Here is a 7,382-nt window from a genome sequence, read left to right on the forward strand (position 1 = left end):
TACACAAGGTTTCCAAACTTTTCCTTTTACATACTTAACTAAGGACGCTAATAATTCCAAAATGTTCGGGATTTATCATTTGCGTCCCAAAACTAATGAGATCGCCTTACAAAACTAAATTATATTCCTAATAAAAGCCACGACGCTCGCAGGAGCGCTTGCGGCATGCCACGAGTGCCCTGGTGCGCGGCCGTTTCCCAGCGCGCTGACACAACGCCTCTTCCTTAGCCTCGCAACTCGCGAGGTGCTGATTGGCGGCTTACTGGCGGGCGAGCGCGATCTCACCGGTGTGGTGATCCGACGCCAACAGGTACTCCTCCTCGCTGGAAGCGTGCACTCGGTCCACGTACCGCCAAGCGTAGATGAGGTGCTTGGGCCCAACTGCACTCAGGGCTTTGGCACGGGCGTCCTCCGCCACCCTCACGGCCCTAGCACGAGCCTTCTGCCAAAGAGCCAATTGCCTGACTCTCTCGGACGCGACATAGGCCTTCCAGGCAGCTTGCCCCGCGACGCGCTTCTCTTCCTCAGCCTTCTTCTCCGCATCTATTTTGGCGCGCTCTGCCGGAGGCAAAGCCTCCCACAAGGCGACAACCATTTCTTTCCAAAGCTCCTCAAGGCTAGGGGGCTCGGCAGGCGGCACGGCGTTCTCCTCGTAGCGAGGAGCCGATGCGTCCTCCGACGCGCGTGCTGGCGAGATTGGGAACGCTGATACGCCCATTTTGCATCATGCTTTTATATCGATATTTATTGCATTATGGGATGTTATTACACATTATGTCACAATACTTATGCCTATTCTCTCTTATTTTACAAGGTCTACATAAGGAGGGAGAATGCCGGCAGCTGGAATTCTGGGCTGGAAAAGGAGCAAATATTAGAGACCTATTCTGCACAACTCCAAAAGTCCTGAAACTCCACGAAAGTTGCTTTTGGAAATAATAAAAAATACTAAGCAGAAGAAATACCAGAGGGGGCCCACACCCTGGCCACGAGGGTGGGGGCGCACCCTACCCCCCTGGGCGCGCCCCCATGCCTCATGGGCCCCCTGTTGGCCCTCCGATGCCCATCTTCTGCTATATGAAGTCTTTCGTCCGAAGAAAAAACCATAAGCAAGCTTTCGGGACGAGACTCCGACGCCACGAGGCGGAACCTTGGCGGAACCAATCTAGGGCTCCGGCGGAGCTGTTCTGCCGGGGACACTTCCCTCCGTGAGGGGGAAATCATCGCCATCGTCATCACCAACGCTCCTCTCATCGGGAGAGGGCCAATCTCCATCAAGATCTTCACCAGCACCATCTCCTCTCAAATCCTAGTTCATCTCTTGTATCCAATTCTCGTCTCCAAGTCTGGGATTGGTACCTGTAGGTTGCTAGTAGTGTTGATTACTCCTTGTAGTTGATGCTAGTTGGTTTATTTGGTGGAAGATCATATGTTCAGATCCTTTATGCATATTAATACTCCTCTGATTATGAACATGAATATGCTTTGTGAGTAGTTACGTTTGTTCCTGAGGACATGGGAGAAGTCTTGCTATTAGTAGTCATGTGAATTTGGTATTCGTTCGATATTTTGATGAGATGTATGTTGTCTCTCCTCTAGTGGTGTTATGTGAATGTCGACTACATGACACTTCACCATTATTTGGGCCTAGAGGAAGGCATTGGGAAGTAATAAGTAGATGATGGGTTGCTAGAGTGACAGAAGCTTAAACCCTACTTTATGCGTTGCTTCGTAAGGGGCTGATTTGGATCCATATGTTTCATGCTATGGTTAGGTTTACCTTAATACTTCTTTTGTAGTTGCGGATGCTTGCAATAGGGGTTAATTATAAGTGGGATGCTTGTTCAAGTAAGAACAGCACCCAAGCACCGGTCCACCCACATATCAAATTATCAAAGTACCGAACGCGAATCATATGAACGTGATGAAAACTAGCTTGACGATAATTCCCATGTGTCCTCGGGAGCGTTTTCCTTCATATAAGAAATTGTCCAGGCTTGTCCTTTGCTACAAAAAGGATTGGGCCACCTTGCTGCACTTTATTTACTTTTGTTACTTGTTGCTCATTACAAATTATCTTATCACAAAACTATCTGTTACCTATTATTTTAGTGCTTGCAGAGAATACCTTGCTGAAAACCGCTTATCATTTCCTTCTGCTCCTCGTTGGGTTCGACACTCCTACTTATCGAAAGGACTACGATAGATCCCCTATACTTGTGGGTCATCAAGACTCTTTTCTGGCGCCGTTGCCGGGGAGTGAAGCGCCTTTGGTAGGTGGAATTTGGTAAGGAAAAATTTATATAGTGTGCTGAAATTTACTGTCACTTGTCACTATGGAAAGTAATCCTCTGAGGGACTTGTTCGGGGTATCTTCACCCCGACCAGTAGAGCAAAGAGTTGCTCCTCAACCTACTGAACCTACTGAAAATGAAAATGTCTACTTTGAAATTCCTTCGGGTATGTTAGAAAAACTGCTAGCTAATCCTTTTGCAGGAGATGGAACATTACATCCTGATGAGCACCTAATATATGTGGATGAAGTTTTTGGATTATTTAAGCTTGCAGGTATGCCCGATGATGTTGTCAAGAAGAAGGTCTTCCCTTTATGTTTGAAGGGAGATGCATTGACATGGTATAGGCTATGTGATGATATGGAATCATGGAATTACAAACGATTGAAATTGGAATTTCATCAGAAGTTTTATCCTATGCATCTTGTTCATCGTGATCGTAATTATATATATAATTTTTGGCCTCGCGAAGGAGAAAGCATCGCTCAAGCTTGGGGGAGGCTTAAATCAATGTTATATTCATGCCCCAATCATGAGCTCTCGAGAGAAATGATTATTCAAAAATTTTATGCTCGGCTTTCTGATAACAATCGCACCATGCTCGATACTTCTTGTGTTGGCTCTTTTATGATGAAGACTATTGAATTCAAATGGGATTTATTGGAAAGAATTAAACGCAACTCTGAAGATTGGGACCTCGACGAAGGTAGGGAGTCAGGTATGACACCTAAGTTTGATTGTGTTAAATCTTTTATGGATACCGATGTTTTCCATAAATTTAGCACTAAATATGGACTTGACTCTGAGATAGTAGCTTCTTTCTGTGAATCTTTCGCTACTCATGTTGATCTCCCTAAGGAGAAGTGGTTTAAATATCATCATCCCATAGAAGTAAAAGTAGCTACACCTATTAAAGTTGAAGAAAAAACTATCACTTATAATGATCCTATTGTTCCTACTGCTTATGTTGAGAAACCACCTTTCCCTGTTAGAATAAAGGATCATGCTAAAGCTTCAACTGTGGTTCGTAAAAGCAATATTAGAACTTATACACCTCTTGAGCAAGTTAAAGTTGAACCTAACATTGCTATTGTTAAAGATCTCTTGGCTGATAATATCGATGGGCATGTTATTTATTTCTGTGATGAGACTGCTAGAATTGTTAAACCTTGTGCTAAAGATAAACATAGACCTGTGGTAGGCATGCCTGTTATTTCTGTTAAAATAGGAGATCATTGTTATCATGGCTTATGTGACATGGGTGCCAGTGCTAGTGCTATACCTCATGACTTATACAATGAAATTATGCATGATATTGCACCTGCTGAGTTAGAAGATATTGATGTCACAATTAAACTTGCTAATAGAGATACTATATCACCAATTGGAATTGTTAGAGATGTTGAAGTCTTGTGTGGGAAAACTAAGTATCCTGCTGATTTTCTTGTTCTCGGTTCCCCACAAGATAGCTTTTGTCCCATTATATTTGGTAGACCCTTCTTGAACACTGTTAATGCTAAGATAGACTGCGAAAAGGATGTTGTTACTATTGGTCTAGGTGATATGTCTCATGAGTTTAACTTCTCTAAATTTCATAGACAACACTGTGAAGAGGAATTGCCTAGTAAAGATGAAATTATTGGTCTTGCTTCTATTGCCGTACCTCCTAGTGATCCTTTAGAACAATATTTGCTAGACCATGAAAATGATATGTTTATGAATGAAAGAAGGGAAATAGATGAAGTATTCTTTAAACAGGGACCTATTCTGAAACACAATTTGCCTGTTGAAATTCTAGGGGATCCTCCTCCACCCAAGGGCGATCCCGTGTTTGAGCTTAAACCATTACCTGATACTCTTAAATATGCTTATCTTGATGAAAAGAAGATATATCATGTTATTATTAGTGCTAACCTTTCAGAGAAGGAAAAAGAAAAATTATTGAAAACTCTGAAGAAGCACCGTGCTGCTATTGGATATACTTTTGATGATCTTAAGGGCATTAGTCCCACTCTTTGTCAACACAAAATAAATTTGGAGAAAGATGCCAAACCAGTTATCGATCATCAACGACGTCTGAATCCTAAGATGAAAGAAGTGGTAAGAAAGGAAATATTAAAGCTCCTGGAGGCAGGTATAATTTATCCCGTTGCTGATAGTCAGTGGGTAAGTCCCGTCCATTGTGTCCCTAAGAAGGGAGGTATTACTGTCGTTCCTAATGATAAAGATGAATTGATTCCACAAAGAATTATTACAGGTTATAGGATGGTAATTGATTTCTGTAAACTAAATAAAGCTACTAAAAAGGATCATTACCCCTTACCTTTTATTGATAAAATGCTAGAAAGACTATCCAAACATACACATTTTTGCTTTCTAGATGGCTATTCTGGTTTCTCTCAAATACCTTTACTTGCCCTTTTACTTGCCCTTTCGGTACTTTTGCTTATAGACGTATGCTTTTTGGTTTATGTAATGCACTTGCTACCTTTCAAAGATGCATGATGGCTATATTCTCTAACTTCTGTGAAAAGATTTGTGAGGTTTTCATGGACGATTTCTTCGTTTATGGATCCTCTTTTGATGATTGCTTAAGCAACCTTGATCGAGTTTTGCAGAGATGTGAAGAAACTAACCTTGTCTTGAATTGGGAGAAGTGCCACTTTATGGTTAATGAAGGTACTGTCTTGGGGCATAAAATTTTTGAAAGAGGCATTGAAGTTGATAAAGCTAAAGTTGATGCTATTGAAAAGATGCCCTGTCCCAAGGACATCAAAGGTATAAGAAGTTTCCTTGGTCATGCCGGCTTTTATAGGAGGTTCATTAAGGACTTCTCCAAAATTTCTCGGCCCCTGACTAATTTATTACAAAAAGATATACCTTTTGTCTTCGATGATGATTGTGTAGAAGCATTTGAAATACTTAAGAAAGCATTGATCTCTGCACCTATTATTCAGCCACCTGATTGGAATTTACCCTTTGAAATTATGTGTGATGCTAGTGATTATGTTGTAGGTGCTGTTCCAGGGCAAAGAGTTGATAAGAAATTAAATATTATTCAATATGCTAGTAAAACTCTAGACAATGCTCAGAAAAATTATGCTACTACTGAAAAATAATTCTTGGCAGTTGTATTTACTTGTGATAAGTTCGGACCTTATATTGTTGATTCTAAAGTAACTATTCACACGGATCATGCTGCTATTAAATATCTTATGAAAAAGGAAGATGCTAAACCTAGACTTATTAGATGGGTTCTCTTGCTACAAGAATTTGATTTGCATATTATTGATAGAAAGGGAGCTGAGAACCCCGTTGCAGACAACTTGTCTATGTTGGAAAATGTTCTTGATGACCCACTACCTATTGATGATAGCTTTCCTGATCAACAATTAAATGTCATAAATGCTTCTCGTGCTGCTCCATGGTATGCTGATTATGCTAATTATATTGTTGCTAAATTTATACCACCTAGTTTCACATACCAGCAGAAGAAGAAGTTTTGTTATGATCTGAGACATTACTTTTGGGATGAGCCACATATTTATAAAGGAGTATATGGTGTTATTAGACGTTGTGTACCTGAGCATGAACAGGAACAGATCCTACGCAAGTGTCACTCCGAGGCTTATGGAGGACACCACGCTGGAGACAGAACTGCACATAAGGTATTGCAATCCGGTTTTTATTGGCCTACTCTCTTCAAGGATGCCCATAAGTTTGTCCTATCTTGTGATGAATGTCAAAGAATTGGTAATACTAGTAGACGTCAAGAAATGCCTATGAACTATTCAGTTGTTATTGAACCATTTGATGTTTGGGGCTTTGATTATATGGGACCGTTTCCTGCCTCTAATGGATAAACACATATTTTAGTTGCTGTTGATTACGTTACTAAGTGGGTAGAAGCTATTCCAACTAGTAGTGCTGATCATAACACCTCTATTAAGATGCTTAAAGAAGTTATTTTTCCGAGGTTTGGAGTCCCTAGATATTTAATGACTGATGGTGGTTCACATTTTATTCACGGTGCTTTCCGTAAAATGCTTGCTAAGTATGATGTTAATCATAGAATTGCATCCCCTTATTACCCGCAGTCTAGTGGTCAAGTAGAATTAAGTAATAGAGAACTCAAATTAATTTTGCAAAAGACTGTGAATAGATCTAGAAAGAATTGGTCCAAGAAACTTGATGATGCATTATGGGCCTACAGAACTGCATATAAAAATCCTATGGGTATGTCTCCGTATAAAATGGTTTACGGAAAAGCATGTCACTTACCTCTCGAACTAGAACACAAGGCATATTGGGCCATTAAAGAGCTCAATTACGATTTCAAACTTGCCGGTGAGAAGATGTTATTTGACATTAGCTCACTTGATGAATGGAGAACCCAAGCCTACGAGAATGCCAAGTTGTTTAAGGAAAAAGTTAAAAGATGGCATGACAAAAGAATACAAAAGCGTGAGTTAATGTAGGTGATTATGTGTTATTATACAACTCTCGTTTAAGATTTTTTGCAGGAAAACTTCTCTCTAAATGGAAAGGTCCTTACGTTATCGAGGAGGTCTATCGTTCCGGTGCCATAAAAATCAACAACTTCGAGGGCACAAATCCGAAGGTGGTGAACGGTCAAAGAATCAAACATTATATCTCAGGTAATCCTATAAATGTTGAAACTAATGTCATTGAAACCGTAACCCCGGATGAATACATAAGGGACACTTTCTAGAACGTTTCAGACTCCGAAAAGGAATAGGTACGTGGTACGGTAAGTAAACCGACTCCAAAACAGTTATAATGGCGGTTTTTCTCCGTTTTGGAATATTTAGAAAAATAGAAAAATAAGAAGCAGTCCGGGAAGGACACGAGGGTGGAGGGCGCGCCCCCTGCCTCGTGGGCACCTCGTGCGCTCTCCGGACTCTGTTTTCTTGCACGATACGTATTTTGGTCGGTAAAAATTCATTATATAATCTCCCGAAGGTTTTGACTCCTGTATCACGCAAATATCCTCTATTTTCGTTTCGAGCTGTTTTCTGTCAGGGTTGTCAAGGCCAGGCATCATGTCGTCCCCCTCCTCCAACAATG

This window comes from Aegilops tauschii, chromosome 7 (genome assembly GCF_002575655.3).
Source record: "Aegilops tauschii subsp. strangulata cultivar AL8/78 chromosome 7, Aet v6.0, whole genome shotgun sequence".
NCBI lineage: Eukaryota > Viridiplantae > Streptophyta > Magnoliopsida > Poales > Poaceae > Aegilops > Aegilops tauschii.